At 29.1% G+C, this 14887-nt stretch overlaps 1 non-coding gene across 1 annotated transcript; it reads right to left on the reverse strand.

The window, feature by feature from the left end:
* Positions 1-1191: 1191 nt before the first annotated feature.
* Positions 1192-1264, reverse strand: TRNAR-UCU (transfer RNA arginine (anticodon UCU)). Its single transcript has one exon. It is a non-coding gene; the product is annotated as a tRNA-Arg (tRNA).
* Positions 1265-14887: the final 13623 nt, after the last annotated feature.

Genomic DNA, 14887 nt, shown 5'->3' on the forward strand with positions numbered 1-14887 from the left:
TTTCATTTTCCTAGTTCAGGACGTACGTAAAATGGCCAGTGAAGTGACTTATCAAATTTGAAGGACTCTCTTTTTTTTCTTTTTTAAATTCTTGCATGCATGAACAATAAAGCCAATTTTCTTTATTGAAAACTTTTTGCTCAATCAATCTAGGCTTAAGTTATAACTGGGTCACAGTCACAGAGCCAGCTGTGCTAAAGCATATACAGCCAAGAGTTAGAGCCAAAACGTACTAAGTCGTGTCAATTTAAAGATGAGGTTAGAGGGACCAAGCAACATCCCTGTAGAGTATAGTCACTGACCGTAGGAGGAGTTTGGTAATATGATTTTAGTAAAGTTGTTTATATTTTTTGAAAATATGTGTGGGTGAAAAAGTGTATAAAAATACGTGTAATGTTGTTTAAATACTAAGAAACATTGTTTAAAATCGCTTACCAAACACCCCTTAACGTGTAGAACAATAATTAAGTACGTTCAATACACCAGATCACTAAGCAGAGGCCAGAACCGTGGATCAATTATGCTCTCAAATTTGCATACTATATTTATAATAAGTACTAGCTAGGCTATATGTATATATTTGTAGCTTTACTATGGTCAATTTAATGTGGGTTTCATAAATTACCCTCTGCTATGACAAAGCATATACAGACGAGGGCGAAAGGTCAATTAGTGTCAATTTTAGGGACATGATGTTGGATAGGGACCAAACAATATCCATAGTCCTTCCACCATATAACATGTAAAACAATAATATGATGATAGATACTCTAGGGACTAGGCCGGCCACAGACTTTTAGTTTAGCCTTTAGATCATTTACGCTTTCTACTTTGTGATACTAGCCTGAATTTGAAGCTTGAATATGGTCAATTTAATGTGGGTTTTCGTACATTAATATATCTTCTTGCTTGGAAAATTCCCTATATAGATGTTTTAGTTATGTTCTTACCAAACCCACACTGTTCTTCCCACACCAACACGAAATCTAAAAGAGTCAAGGAAAGCTCCATTATAAAGAAAGGGAAAAAAGCAAGGCAAAATTTCAGAGGTTCCTTGTAAAATAAATGTTGAAGAAAAGGCAGAGAAGCAAGTAGGAATTTGTCTATCTAGCATAGTAAATGTAGCAGTTGAAGAACAAAAACCGTAAGCTAAGAAGTGTGTACATTTGGTTCAATAAAAGATCAGATTCGCACGCCCAGTGGGACTCGAACCCACAATCGCCTGATTAGAAGTCAGGCGCCTTATCCATTAGGCCATAGGCGCTTGTTACATTTGACTTCTCTCATATATTATATTTAAAGTATAGAAAATAGTGATTAAAATATTACTTTATTCTGTTGACAATGTAACACCAATCCAATTCTTGTTACAACAGTTTATAAGTATTCTATACTAAAATTTGTAGTAGTTTTCATATTTTTCTTTAGTAAATACTAAAATTACTGCGTACATGTTTCTTATAAAATTGCAATAGATGTGATTAATAAACTTCAACCATGTGATAAATGAATCGTCTGAATTATTTGATTTTGGTAATCACATATAAATGTAGATTTTGGTAATTACTTATAAATTACATGAATACAAGACCAGCCTCCCTTTCCAAGCTGAAGCAGAAGCAATCGGATGGGGAATTTCCTTTGCCCCTGCTCTGGGTGGCGAATCTGTCCTTGTAGAGTCTAATTCTCAAGTTGTTGTCCAACTTCTTTGGCAGTGCCTCCTCCTTGGAGATCAAGTCTCTATGTGCTGATTTGAAGTCCCTTCTATCTCTCTCTGATAATATTTCTGTTTCTTGGGTTCTTAGGTTGTGTAATCAGGCAGCACACTCCTTAGCTAAGTGATGCTTATCTTGTAATTTTTTTTGGCTCTTTTGGCTGTGGTTTTAGCCCAGACTATTTCTCTTCTGTTATTTTGGAAGAGTCAAGTAGAGTGTTGTAGTTTTATCTTCCACTTTAATAAAATTTTCTGTTCATAAAAAAAAGAAATTACATGTAATAAAATTTGTACGATATCAAACATTTCTTCTTCCAAATTTTCAATGCAGATTCCCCAGCAATAATTGCATAGTAAATTATAATACAAGTGTGTACCCAAACTAAATATTCAAAGCCTTATGATCGAGCAAATAGCATCCGCCCCACCTATAGTTTCAGGGTTCAATCCTCCTATTCAAAGCTGTGAGAGAGAGAGAGAGAGAGAGAGAGATGTGGGTCAATTACACGTGGATGTGATGCCTATTGCTTTGTTCACATTTATTAATTTGAAATTGATTTCAGCAAACCTCTTACCCTTGTGAGTTGTGTCAAAGACTTAAAATTGAAGGGGCCCATTCTACCATGGATATATGGTTGGCGAGATAAATAAAGTTTTCAAAGTTCAAACCCATGGAAAGAATTTGTGATACAATGACATTTGAAATTTGAAAGCTTTTCCCATCAAAAAAAAAAAACCATCGATATATCTTAAGGTCTTCTTGGTTGTTTTTTGAGGGTAAAGGTTTTGTGTTAAACGAGTGATTTAGATTATGTCACATTATCAATTAACAATGATGATTAAGATTTTAAGAATTTTATATCATAGGATTTTCCTACAAAGTATAAACTCTAGATGATTCCAATCTCTCTCTTAGTATTTGCAAAAACTAGTCCCAATATATGATATTGGTTCTAGTCAACCTTTTGAAATAAAAAAAAAATAGTGTTTCAAATGATTTTAGAATATGTTAAGTTTCTAGTTTCTACAGAGAACACTTTCTAGCTAGGGAGGACCTTCCATCTCTAAACTTAAAGAAGATAGTCTCAATGCACATCTATGCTTTAAGAAATTTTTTCTTTTTTCCTTTTTTATTTTTATTTTTTATTATTATGCTTTTAGAACTTTACTCTGTTAATAATGGACAAATTTTTGAAGTTAAGCTTTGGCAATTGGTATCAATATAGGTAGCTGAACTAGAGCAGGTAGCATGAGGAAAAAAAATAATCTCTGGAATGGTCCCATCTCCAATTTGTACATTACTATAAATGTGCAGACCATAATTATACGATCGAAATGTATTTTTATAAGTGTAGCCCACTACAAAAAAAAAAAAAAAAAAAAAAAAACGGGGGGAGAAACGTGTCCATATTGTTTCTCTTTTATCAATTATCATTTGAAGGTGTACAAATTTTCAGGTTCTGTAATGAATTCAAAACAGCAAAATGGCAATGATAACAGGTACCAAGCAATTCATAATGCAATTTGGAAGGAAACAATCTTGTCCAAATGGCAGAGGCCTACAATGAGCTGGTTCCAACTTTAAAGTTGATAAACCATCTTAACTACCATATCAGCCAATTCTGTTGGACCTCAATTAGTAGAATTTATTGAGATTGACCTCAGCCAATCAACAGCAAACAACAAATGGGGTGATCTGCCATGATGAGACGGATAATTAGTTGATTATATACCCATCTGAGTATTCAATAAAAGCAAATTTGATTATTAGAATATGAATCATTCAAAATTAAAATAGGATAATTATTGGGATTTTTTCTGTGGGGTTTCGCATTGCCATGAATGATTGCATTGTAGGATCTATTAGTAAGAATGATTTTATATATGAAATACTACTCATGCACTAAGTTGTCACGTTGCCCATTTTTAATATGATTAATTTGGTGTTTGTATTAGACCCTTTTGGATATACACCACTGTAAATTTCTTTAAAAAATCTTATCTCCTCTCTCCGTGTGTGTGTGTGTTAAAAATACTTAGTATTCTAAAAAAAAAAAAACTAATTATGTGGAGAAATCCTTTCAAAATAGACTCCATAGTACTCATTAAAAGTTAGAGCGCATGAACTATCATAACACATATAATACAGAGCTTTTTTATTATTTATTTATAACTCGACAGTTATAATGGAGAAACAAGATTTGAATTTTGAATGTTTTGAAAATATCAAGAGGTATTAACTAGTTGAACTACAAGACTCTTAGTATATAATATGGAACTTGAGAATAAAAAATAAGATGTGTGAAGATTTGTTTCTAGGGAGTAGACCTAATGAAAATTTTCATTTATCTTTTTAGCTTGAAGATGACCATGAACTACAAATTGGAAACAAGAAGAATCAATAAGATACAATGGGAAAAAATTAAGTTTAGAACCTATGTGATAAAAAATGCAGAATTATCAAATTTGATAATTAAAACAAAGGTATTCAAACATTTTCAAATATCTGACTATTCATTTTGACATGTGCAGTTCTCTCGTTTTTCACACACCAAGTTATTATAAGAAGGAATCCCTTGAGGATCTCTAAGATGCTAACAAGATGCTTTATTCTCTTTTCAATTATTGGTAGATAGAAGATTTGAACCCTTTGTTGAAAATGTGAGTTACAAAGCTCTCGCATTAGGGATCTCATGTATGTCCTACAAAGACAAAGCTCTACATCAAACAAAAGGTACACATAAAAGTCTCTCTCTCTCTCTCTCTCTCTCTCTCTCTCTCTCTCTCTCTCTCTCTCTCTCTCTCTCTCTCTCTCTCTCTCTCCTGACTTAGACATCAAAAAATCTCTAGCAAGGCTTCTCTCTTGTGAGTCCTTCAACTCTTTTTTTTTCTTTTTAACTTCTTTTTGCAGGTATGCAAATCCGAATTGGTTGTGCAGATATTTACATCATCGAAACATATATTTGATTTGATTTTAAAAACACAAAAAATCATATACCAAAGTGTGAATCATCATTTTCTCGGTAAGATTGAGAACTGACTAAAAATTGTACTACTTCCACAAAATTGAGCAAAACTTTATGTAAATCAGTCAGAAGTAGTACACCTTGTACTTCAAACTCAAACTATAAAGCCAACTCATTACCTCCTTCAATGTCAACCGCGCCATTAAAAGCACAGCATTACTTCTCATGTGACCCTCCTAGCTAGGACCATGCCCTTATAAAAAAGCACATGGGTGTTATTTATTTCTTCGTACGGTATTTGGTTATTGGTTACATAACTTACATCGTGTCATTCCTCCTTAATGCTTTCCTTTTTTTATTAATATATATATATATATATATATATATATTTTTTTTTTTTTTTTTTGTTTTATCAACTTAAAGTCATTGGGACATCACCACAGGGATATTTTCATTTGATATGTACGTGTGACAGTGCTATTTAAATTGCGGCTCTTGTTTCTTCAGAGTCGAGGCCTCGAGAGTGACATAAAAAAAATAAAAAAGAAGAAATTGTCTTATAGTACTAATTAATTGATTTTTATACTAATTAACTTACTAAAAACTAAAAAGTCAAGTTGAAAATCTTTTTAATTATATCAAAATCTTTTGAGTTTCCCTCAAAAAAAAAAAAAAATCTTTTGAGTTAGAAATATCACCCTCGTTGGCTTTGTTTGAAACTTGAGAGTTGACATTTCCTCAATATAGTTAGCTTCTATTGATAATTAATTAATTATATAGGAAAAAACTCAACATGTATGATATCATATATATATATATATGGTAATTAGAAATCAAAAATTCAATTTCAACTTTGATGAATATATTTTTCTATTGTTCATCCAAATTAGTGGAAAGAACGTCCAGCTATATATAGCAGATTTATACAAAAATTAAATTTGTACAAATTGAATCACTGGAGTGGAGAGCATATCACTTGCAAAGTGTGGGATATTAACCAGCTCAAGTCTTTTTTTTTTTTTCTTTTCTTTTCTTTTTGAACCAGAGAATAATACAATTATATAAAATTCTATGATACATCTCCAACGATTCTCCTTTCATTTTCAAAAACAATATAAAATATTTCCTTTTTAAAATTTTATGTTCTAGGTTGAAGGTTCTTTCTTACTTTGAAGCTTGAACCCAAAATTTTTTTTTTTTTTAATAATCTGAACCCAAGTTATTGACCTCCATTAATTAATTGGAGCTTGCGTGAATTATTAATGAATAAGCATATCTAATCAATTAACTTTTTCAAGTTCTAGGAAAATATAAGTATATAACTCCCAATTGAACTTTCATACAGTTTCACTATTCTAAGATCTAGCTACTTTTTAGAAACTTAATTATCTCTAATCAATTAACTTTTTCAAGTTCTAGGCAAATATAAGTATTTAACTCCCAACTGAACTTTCATACAGTTCCACTATTCTAGGATCTAGCTACTTTTTACTTTTTAGAAACTTAATTATCTATTGACTCTACAAAGTCAAGATAGTTAAGTTTTTTATAAAAAAAGACAGATAAGTTATTCTTTATATAGTTTGCCTAATGCATGATGATGATAGTTAATGATGAAAAAAAGACTTAGTTATTAAAATAAAAAACAAAGATATTGTCACATATATTGGCGAGGCAACTTTGATATATATATATATATATATATATATATATATATATATATATATATATATATAAACGCGCGCGCGAAGAACACTAATTTTTCTTTTTCTTTTTCATTTCTTTCTAAATTTAGGATATGTTTAGTTACGGCTTATTGAAAATTGAAAATTTATTGCTAAAAACACTATAGCAAAATAATTTTTAAATGTGTGAATAGTGCTGTGGAACCCAAATTTATATTAAAATCTGTGTTTGGATGACTTTTGTGGATCCGTGAACAATACTCATAGAACCCATAGACAAAACACAGAACGCAAGGATTGGGCAAAACACCTAATACAAATGCACGCTTAGCATGAATGTTACAAGTTCGCCATTTTTTCCTAATAAGTGTGATAGCTAGGGCAATTCAAAATTAAGTTCTCCTCTAAGTTTACTTAACTTGGCATGATATATGGGAAAATCTTGTTACATACTTGTTATTATACACTCCGTACGCACTCCCTTTAAAACAACAAATGAGTATGCAATAATGAGTGCGTAATAAACAACAAATGAGTGTGCAATTCGCTTGAGAATGTAATTTGCTTGGTTTAAACTTTACCACCAAGATGGTAATTTTGTGAATGATACACGTACAAAGCAACGTGCATCATGCCATCATCATCATCACATGGTGATGATACCATTGACAACGAAGAATACGAGGCTAAAGGACGAGGTGTTGGTGCCATTGTAGTGAATGCAATACATGTTTGCCATCCCTTCTTTCTTTCTTAGGAATCCAATGTTGCAGATGATGTATAATCACGAAGATGGAGAAAAATTATTAGAATGGTAAAATTACATAAAAAGTAACTGCGTGTACATGTAAATGTAATGGTAATATATATATTCTTTTATGATAAACATGCAGACTTTTTTTTTCTTTTGTCTATACCGATTTTTTGGTCCTACATCCACACTGTTCAAATCAAAATCATACACACAAAATTGCGTGCAGCATTGGTAGTTGGCCATGGCATCATTGGCAATGGTAGCTAAGCTTCTAAAAAAGAACAAAAAGACAGTTTGTATCATGATGATGTCGATGCAATGATTTTAAGGCAGTATTTGCCATCCCTTTTTCAGTTTTTTGTGGACTCCATTGTTTTGCCAATCTTATATATATATATATATATACCTAACAAATTTTAGTAAACGATATGATAGCCACGAAGATGGAAATTTATAACAGTAAGTATGGTAAAAAAAAAACCATTACAGCTTAGAGGTAATATAATATCTTAAGGAACAACATTAATATTATACCAAGAATCTTATAACTCATTTATTAACTCTAAGTAATTTTTACAAAGAAATTCTGAATTCAAATCCCACCTCATCAAATATCGAACTATCAAAACATCCACATTATCCTTCTACTATTTTTTTATCCCCCCACCCCCCCCCCCAAAAAAAATAGACCACTTTGTGTTTTTTATTTTGCTTAATTTGGTCTTCTACATCCACGTTATTCAAATAGTCAATAGTTGAAATTTAAATACAATAATTAAAGATTAATTCTACAAGCTTCTTAGCTTAAGTGATTGCTAAAGATATGATTTAAAATATGGCTCGAATAAGTAAAAAGAATAATTGATTCTTTTAGCTTTTGCTTATGTCAATTTTCATTTTTTTTTCTACATACAATTATGTTTTAATCATTTTTCAGCAAATAATGAAATGAATTTTTTGTAAAAACTTGTACGCAAACAGACACTAACTCATATTAATTGGAACTAAGAACTAAGGATTAAGTTAAGTTTCTATTGAAAGCAAAAAATATTTCAGTTAAAAACTTCTCAAAAAAGAGCTTTCAGTAATAAAAAACTTTATCTAACCGGACATTAACTCATATTAGTTGGAATTAAGCATTTAAGGATATTTGGAATGAGTAAATGGAATCCAACAAAGTGAAGAAAAAGGAAAATTCACCGTCGAGCTTTTTAGAGCATATTATTGTTTAATTAGCGTAAGAATACACCTACACCCTCTATGGTTTAGTAGATATGCTTTTTAACTTTTTAATTTTGTTTTATAATTCAATAGTTATTATAATAGGGGAATTAAGATTTGAACTATAGTTCTTCTGATTAAAAAGAGCATGTTAAGACACTAAATTATAAGATTCTTAGCAAATTTTCAATTTTTCTAATTGTATCTCTTGTAGTATCTAATTATTTTTATTAAATACTTTGTGATACTTTGAATTGTTTAGATTTATGTGTGGATTTAAGTTTATTTCCGCTATATAAGTAATTACGAGTAGTCTTAATTGTGACTTAACTAATCTTTTTGTATTATAAAATAGAAAACTTCAAAAAAAAATTAAGTGGGAGAGATTGTGTTACATCAAATTTTTTAAATTGGATTAGATTGACAAGTGTATGTGTTAAAGTCACAGGATATTCACCTAATCTTACATTCTCATTACTCCCTCAACTGCACTCTCTCTTTCTCTCCACGTCGCTCCCTGGTATATAATTCAAATATTTTGGTGTGACTGATTTTCATTGATGCTTTTAGCAGTAAATAGATAAAATTAGTTGATTAGAACAAACAGATTCTACAGTAAGTAAGATTAGAAAAATTAAAACTCATGGGTATGAATGAAATGAAACAGTAGTATCAAACCACAAATAGGACAGATATACTTTACTCGTTTAGTTATTCGTTTTTGCTGCAATTTTTTTTTGGGTACAATCTTTTTGCTGCAAATTAAAGCTAAAGAGAGGTACTGTAAGTCTGTAAATTGACCCTGTAGCAGAAGTCATTTTCATTAAACTAAAGTCTTTAGCAAATGTCATTTTCATAAATAGTTTCCATCATAAATTAATATTGATGCCAATGTCTCCCATAGGTAAACCCCAATTTAGGGCAAAAGGGTTCTTGATATTGATGGATGATGAGCCAAGCCCTGCCCATATGTGGTTAGGAATGTGCCCAAAACTTCATCAGTTTGGAGAATTTATCTTTCTTTTATGGTAGCAAATAGCATGAAGCTTGTGGCTGGTGAGAGTAGGTAGGTCAATTGTTTTCTTTTCTTGGTTTTGAAATACGGTAAATTGGACCAAGCACTGAGACCACTGAATTAAACAATGACCTAATTTAAGGGTTTGTTTGGTTGAAGAGGTGGAAAAGTAGAAAAATAAAAAAATTAATTAATTAATTTCTCTCCTTTTTGTTTAATTGGGAGTGAAAAAAGTGAGTTTGTATGAATTTACTCATACAACCTTGTTAAAAAAAATGACCAATTAAAACAAAAAAGTAACAAAAAACTATTAAAAAAAAAAAAACAATCACCCAATTTATTAAAAAAAATCATATCTAGTTAAACAAAAAAAAAGGAAAAAAAAAACACAAAACAACTATCACACAAGAAAAAAAAGAAAAAAAGAAAAAAAAATTGCAACATCCCAAAAAGAAAAGAAATAAAAATGGTTAACGTGCCCAACCACAACCACAGCCCCAGGAAATCAAAAAATTAATAAAACAAAAAAAAAGTACGTCCAGTCATCCAGGGAAAAAAAATAGTGAGGCAACATGCCAGCAAAAATAAAACAATGAAAAAAAAAAAAAAGAATTAGACATGGGTATTTTTGTCCATTAAGCAGTCTCATTTTTTTTTTTTAGTTTTCTATCCATTTTGGAGAAAAAAACTTTTTGGTGGGTCCAAAGAGAAAATACATGGACTCCACCATTTATTTTTCTTCCTCCTCATCAAACTAAACACATTCAAAAAAGTTTTTCTTCCCATTTTCTTTTCAAAGTTTTTCTTCCCATTTTCTTTTCAAAGTTTTTCATCCACCATAATTCACCTCCAAACAAACACACCCTAAATAATATCTTCCTTCTTTTTCTTTTATGGTTTTCCCTAATCTAAGTAATAGTATCTTGGATTCAAACCAACTAACATTAATCACACAACTTTTTCTCAAAATATTTTAAAAATAATAAATTGTGATTAGAATAACGTCACTTTCACATAAACTCATTAGTAACAATACTTTAATATATTAAACATCAAAACAATATTCCTTCCGGTAATTGTAGAATTTTTTTTTATGCCATTAAACTTATTGCTGTATAGGTAATTAATTCCAAACCTTTTTAAGCTTCATCAATTATTTATAGTCCCACAAAAGTTGAGTTTTCCTGGTTCACAGATTAACTTTATACAATATGATTAATATAATTCTTAGTGGAGAATGTGATGTCATTTTAAAACAAAAATTTGTAAGGAAAAAGGAAAAGTATAAAAAAATAGCCGTTGAATTACAAAAATGATATACACGCATCTTGGGTAGAAACGTAAGCTTGAAGTAGCCTATGTATGTCAGCTCAGCTTGGTGACGAGGCCTTATTTGCTTCACACAAATCAATACTGTTTTTAAATCCCTTGACTTTAATTATCTTAACTTCTAGTGATTTTAACTTGTCCTTTTTTTTTTATTGCTAGGAAAAAACATTTACTTGAAACTCTCTATGTTAATCATACTTAATCATTACGCATATATATTTTTAAACCATTTCATTGACAAGAAACACATGGGAATTGAAATCGGCTGGTAAAAACAAATAACTAGTAGTGTGGAAATGTTATAGAACATCATAACTTATTTGACTGAAACAAGTAAACTAATTCTTTGTTAATTTATTAATTGACAGAAAGGCTTGGATGAAAATTAAACAATTACCCAACTAGCTAAATAAAATAGAAAATTCAATACTTGATTATTAGGTAAAATATATAAGATAAGTGTCGAAAGACCAAAACCATGTTACAACTGCACAACTCAAGAGTTTAAAACTTCTGGAATACTACTTCACAGCAATATGAATTATAGATAACATAAAATTAGGAGGGTCATAGAAGCTATTGTAACAGTTTAACAACAATCCATCCTTGAAATGGTCTAAAAACAGTTTAACAACAATCCATCCTTGAAATGGTCTAAAATATTGAGTACCATCCTAGTGTCAATGAAGTCATCGTGCAATCAATTTTTTTGTGTTTTTTTTTTTCATAAGATATAATAAAGTCAAGAGAACCCAACTACTAACCATCCTATGCTCTTCTCAAAAAGAAAAAAAAAAAAAATCATATGTAGCAAAAGACCATGCGAAGTGTCTTGGGTTTTTGTTTTTATTAGATACTATAAGATTTGAATCTATGACCTCCCAATAAAGCTAGGCTTGCAACAATTTTAAAATACACTGCAATTTGCCTACTTTAATGATCTAAAGTGCGGGATGTAAGTCAAAATGACAGTGTATATGTCGTGAATTTTTGTTGTGACCCTAAAAGGATTTATATTCATGATGATTGCTTTACTAATATTCAAAGGTTTTTATTTTTAATATCTTGACAAATTGAACTAATTTCCCACCGAAGAAAAAGATTTCAACTTGTTATAAAGTTTAATTCTCATATTCAAGATAGACATCAAATTCTTCAAGAATGGACAAGGGTATCCGAGTATATGTATAAACATCCTATTGAGAGCAGTGCAGAGCCAAATTTTAAGGTGAACGTATAACACAATGTCCAAGTGTACAGTTGATTTTGATGACAAACTATGAATCAAAGATTCAAAATGCGCTGATTTTATTGGATTTAAATTTTTCAATATCATCATATATGTCGTTTTAATTAAGAGGTGACATGGTTGGGACAAGTTTTACTTGCCATAACCCGTTTATCCCACCACACTCCCCCCATGTATCATTTTGCTTAATAAAACTCATTTATTTTTAAAAGATAATAAATTGTCATCTTTTTTTGTTAAAATGTTTTCTCTGCATAAACTTTATCTTGCTTTGGTTAGTATTACTTCATCGAGATATGGAGAATCTATCTTTATTCAAGTAGATTGAAGCTATTTGATTGGTTATATTCTTAAGTGAAATTGCAACGACACATTTAAGAAATTAGATTCTATTGTTCTACTTTATAATTTCATATAGTAGATAGTATTTATTTTACATATAAATATTTTTTAGTTTTGAATGTCTACTAGAAAGTATCATTTTGGACGTGAAGTTTAAATTAGAAAAAGAAATAAGAATAATATAAAAATTAATTAAATATTAAACAGGGTCTCATTATAAATTTGATACTAGCAATATAAATTAATCACAAATAAGTAAAAATTTAATCAAAGAGAGTTAGAATATAATGAAATAATACAACAAAAATTTAATAATGAAAATAATTGTAATGACATTGAAATGTGATTAAATTATTGAAACTTAGATGATAAAGTTTTACATAAATTAAATTATAATTAAATCTTATCCCTTGATTCAATGAAAAATATCCTAACAATTAATAAAATATTTAAAAAAAATAATTAATAAAACGTAAGATGCTACTTGAGGAGAAAAAAGCGTGGGGTGTTGTGTGAGATTCTAGATTTCAGTTAATTTTTTTTTTCTAAGGAAGGAAGTTAACAAAATTATAATATACTATTAGTTTGAATAAAATTTAAATGAAATAATTTTACATAAATTAAACTATTGTTAAATTTATCCCTTAAATTGAGAAAATATATATCCTAACAATTAATAAAAAAACATTAGCTTAATAATTAATGAGAGTAGTTGTTTGTTAGGAAATACATAGTTAGAGAGAGAGAGTATCATATAAAAAATTTTAACTCCTATGAATCTATGCAACATGTATATCATTCCAATACAAATACATATGTGTAAGTTGCAACTCGAAATAAATAAATAAGTTGCAACATTTATTTTTTATTTTTTATTTTTTATTTTTTATTTTTTTAGGGAATGAAGTTTTAAAAAATTATAATATACTATTATTTTGAATAGAATTAAAATGATAAATTTGTACATAAATTAAACTATTGTTAATTTTATCCCTTAATTTGAGGAAATATATCCTAAGAATTAATAAAAAATTAATTTAATAATTAATGAGAGTAGTTGTTTAATAGGAAAAATATTGTTAGAGAGAGAGAGAGAATCATAAAAATTTATCAACTTCTATGAATCTTTACAGCATGTATATCATTCCAATACAAATACGTATGCGTAAGTTGCAACTCAAAAAATAAAATAAAATAAACAAAATCGTGGGGTGCAAGAGAGACTTTATGGAAAAACCATTAGTGAATATATATAAGTTTTGAAACTTTGATAATAGTTTTATTTGGAGTATGATTTAAATTTCTAAAATTTATATGCATGTTGCATATTCTGTTAAAACACTTGTTGTTACTTTATCAAAAGACATTGATAAGAACAAATAAGTAGTTGTCTCTATCAATTGAAACGTAGATATATGTTACATTTTTTGTTACAACACTTATTGTTCGTTTATTAATTTTTTAAAAATTGATTAGAACAAATAAGTTTTTGATTCTATCAACTGAAACTTAAATACATGTTGCATATTTTGTTAAAACACTTATTGTTGCTTTATTATTATTTTTAAAAAAATAATTTGATAAGAACAAATAGGTTTTTGACTCTATCAATTAAAACTTAGATGCATGCTGTATGTTTTATTAAAACACTAATTGTTATTTTATCTAAAATCCATGTTGCATGTTTTATTAAAACACTAATTGTTATTTTATCTGAAAAGAAATTAATAAAAACAAATAAGTTGTTATCTCTGTCAATTGAAACTTAGAAACATGTTACATGTTTTGTTAAAAAACTTACTGTTATTTACCTAAAGAAATTAATATAAACAAATTAGTTGAAAAAATTATTTTTGACCTAAAGAAATTGATAAAAACAAATAAATTGTTGTCTCTTTCTAAAAAATGATTTGTGTCCAAAATATTGCTGTAATTTGGTAAAACCACTAGACGCAATCATGACTTCTAAGCCAACTTTTATTATATAGGATATGATATAATATAATATAATATAATATAATATAAAAAAGTGCCCCATTTTAAAGTTATCATCTTTGATCTCGCGTACTTATGACATATTTATGTCCCTTTTTTTTTCTTTTTCTTTTTTCTTCTTATGCTTATTCTTTTCTCTTGGGAAAAATATTGTTATAATTTAGTGAAACAACTACGCGCAACCACGACTTCTAAGCCAATTTTTATTATATAACATATGATATAATATAATGTAATATAATATAAAAATTGCCCCATTTAAAGTTATCATCTTTGAGCTCGCGTACCTATGATATATTTATGTCCCTTTTTTTCTTTTTCTTTTTTCTTTTTTTCTTCTTCTTATTCTTATTCTTTTCTCCTGGGAATTTATACCTAATTAGAATTCAGGAATATGATGTATGGATCATTCATTTGACAGAACATATAATGGAATCACAAGTCGTCTCCACATTTGAAGACCTTTCAACTCTGTTCTTTTTTTTAAAACATATATGAAAATCCCAAATTCCGCAATTTTTGTTAATTAAGAAAGGTCAGTGTTGTTTTTTCTCCCGGAAATTCACTCCCATTTGGCATTCAGTTACACGTTGCATCTCATTCAAGTTTGTCTTTGC

This window comes from Castanea sativa, chromosome 5 (assembly GCF_040712315.1).
Source record: "Castanea sativa cultivar Marrone di Chiusa Pesio chromosome 5, ASM4071231v1".
Lineage (NCBI taxonomy): Eukaryota > Viridiplantae > Streptophyta > Magnoliopsida > Fagales > Fagaceae > Castanea > Castanea sativa.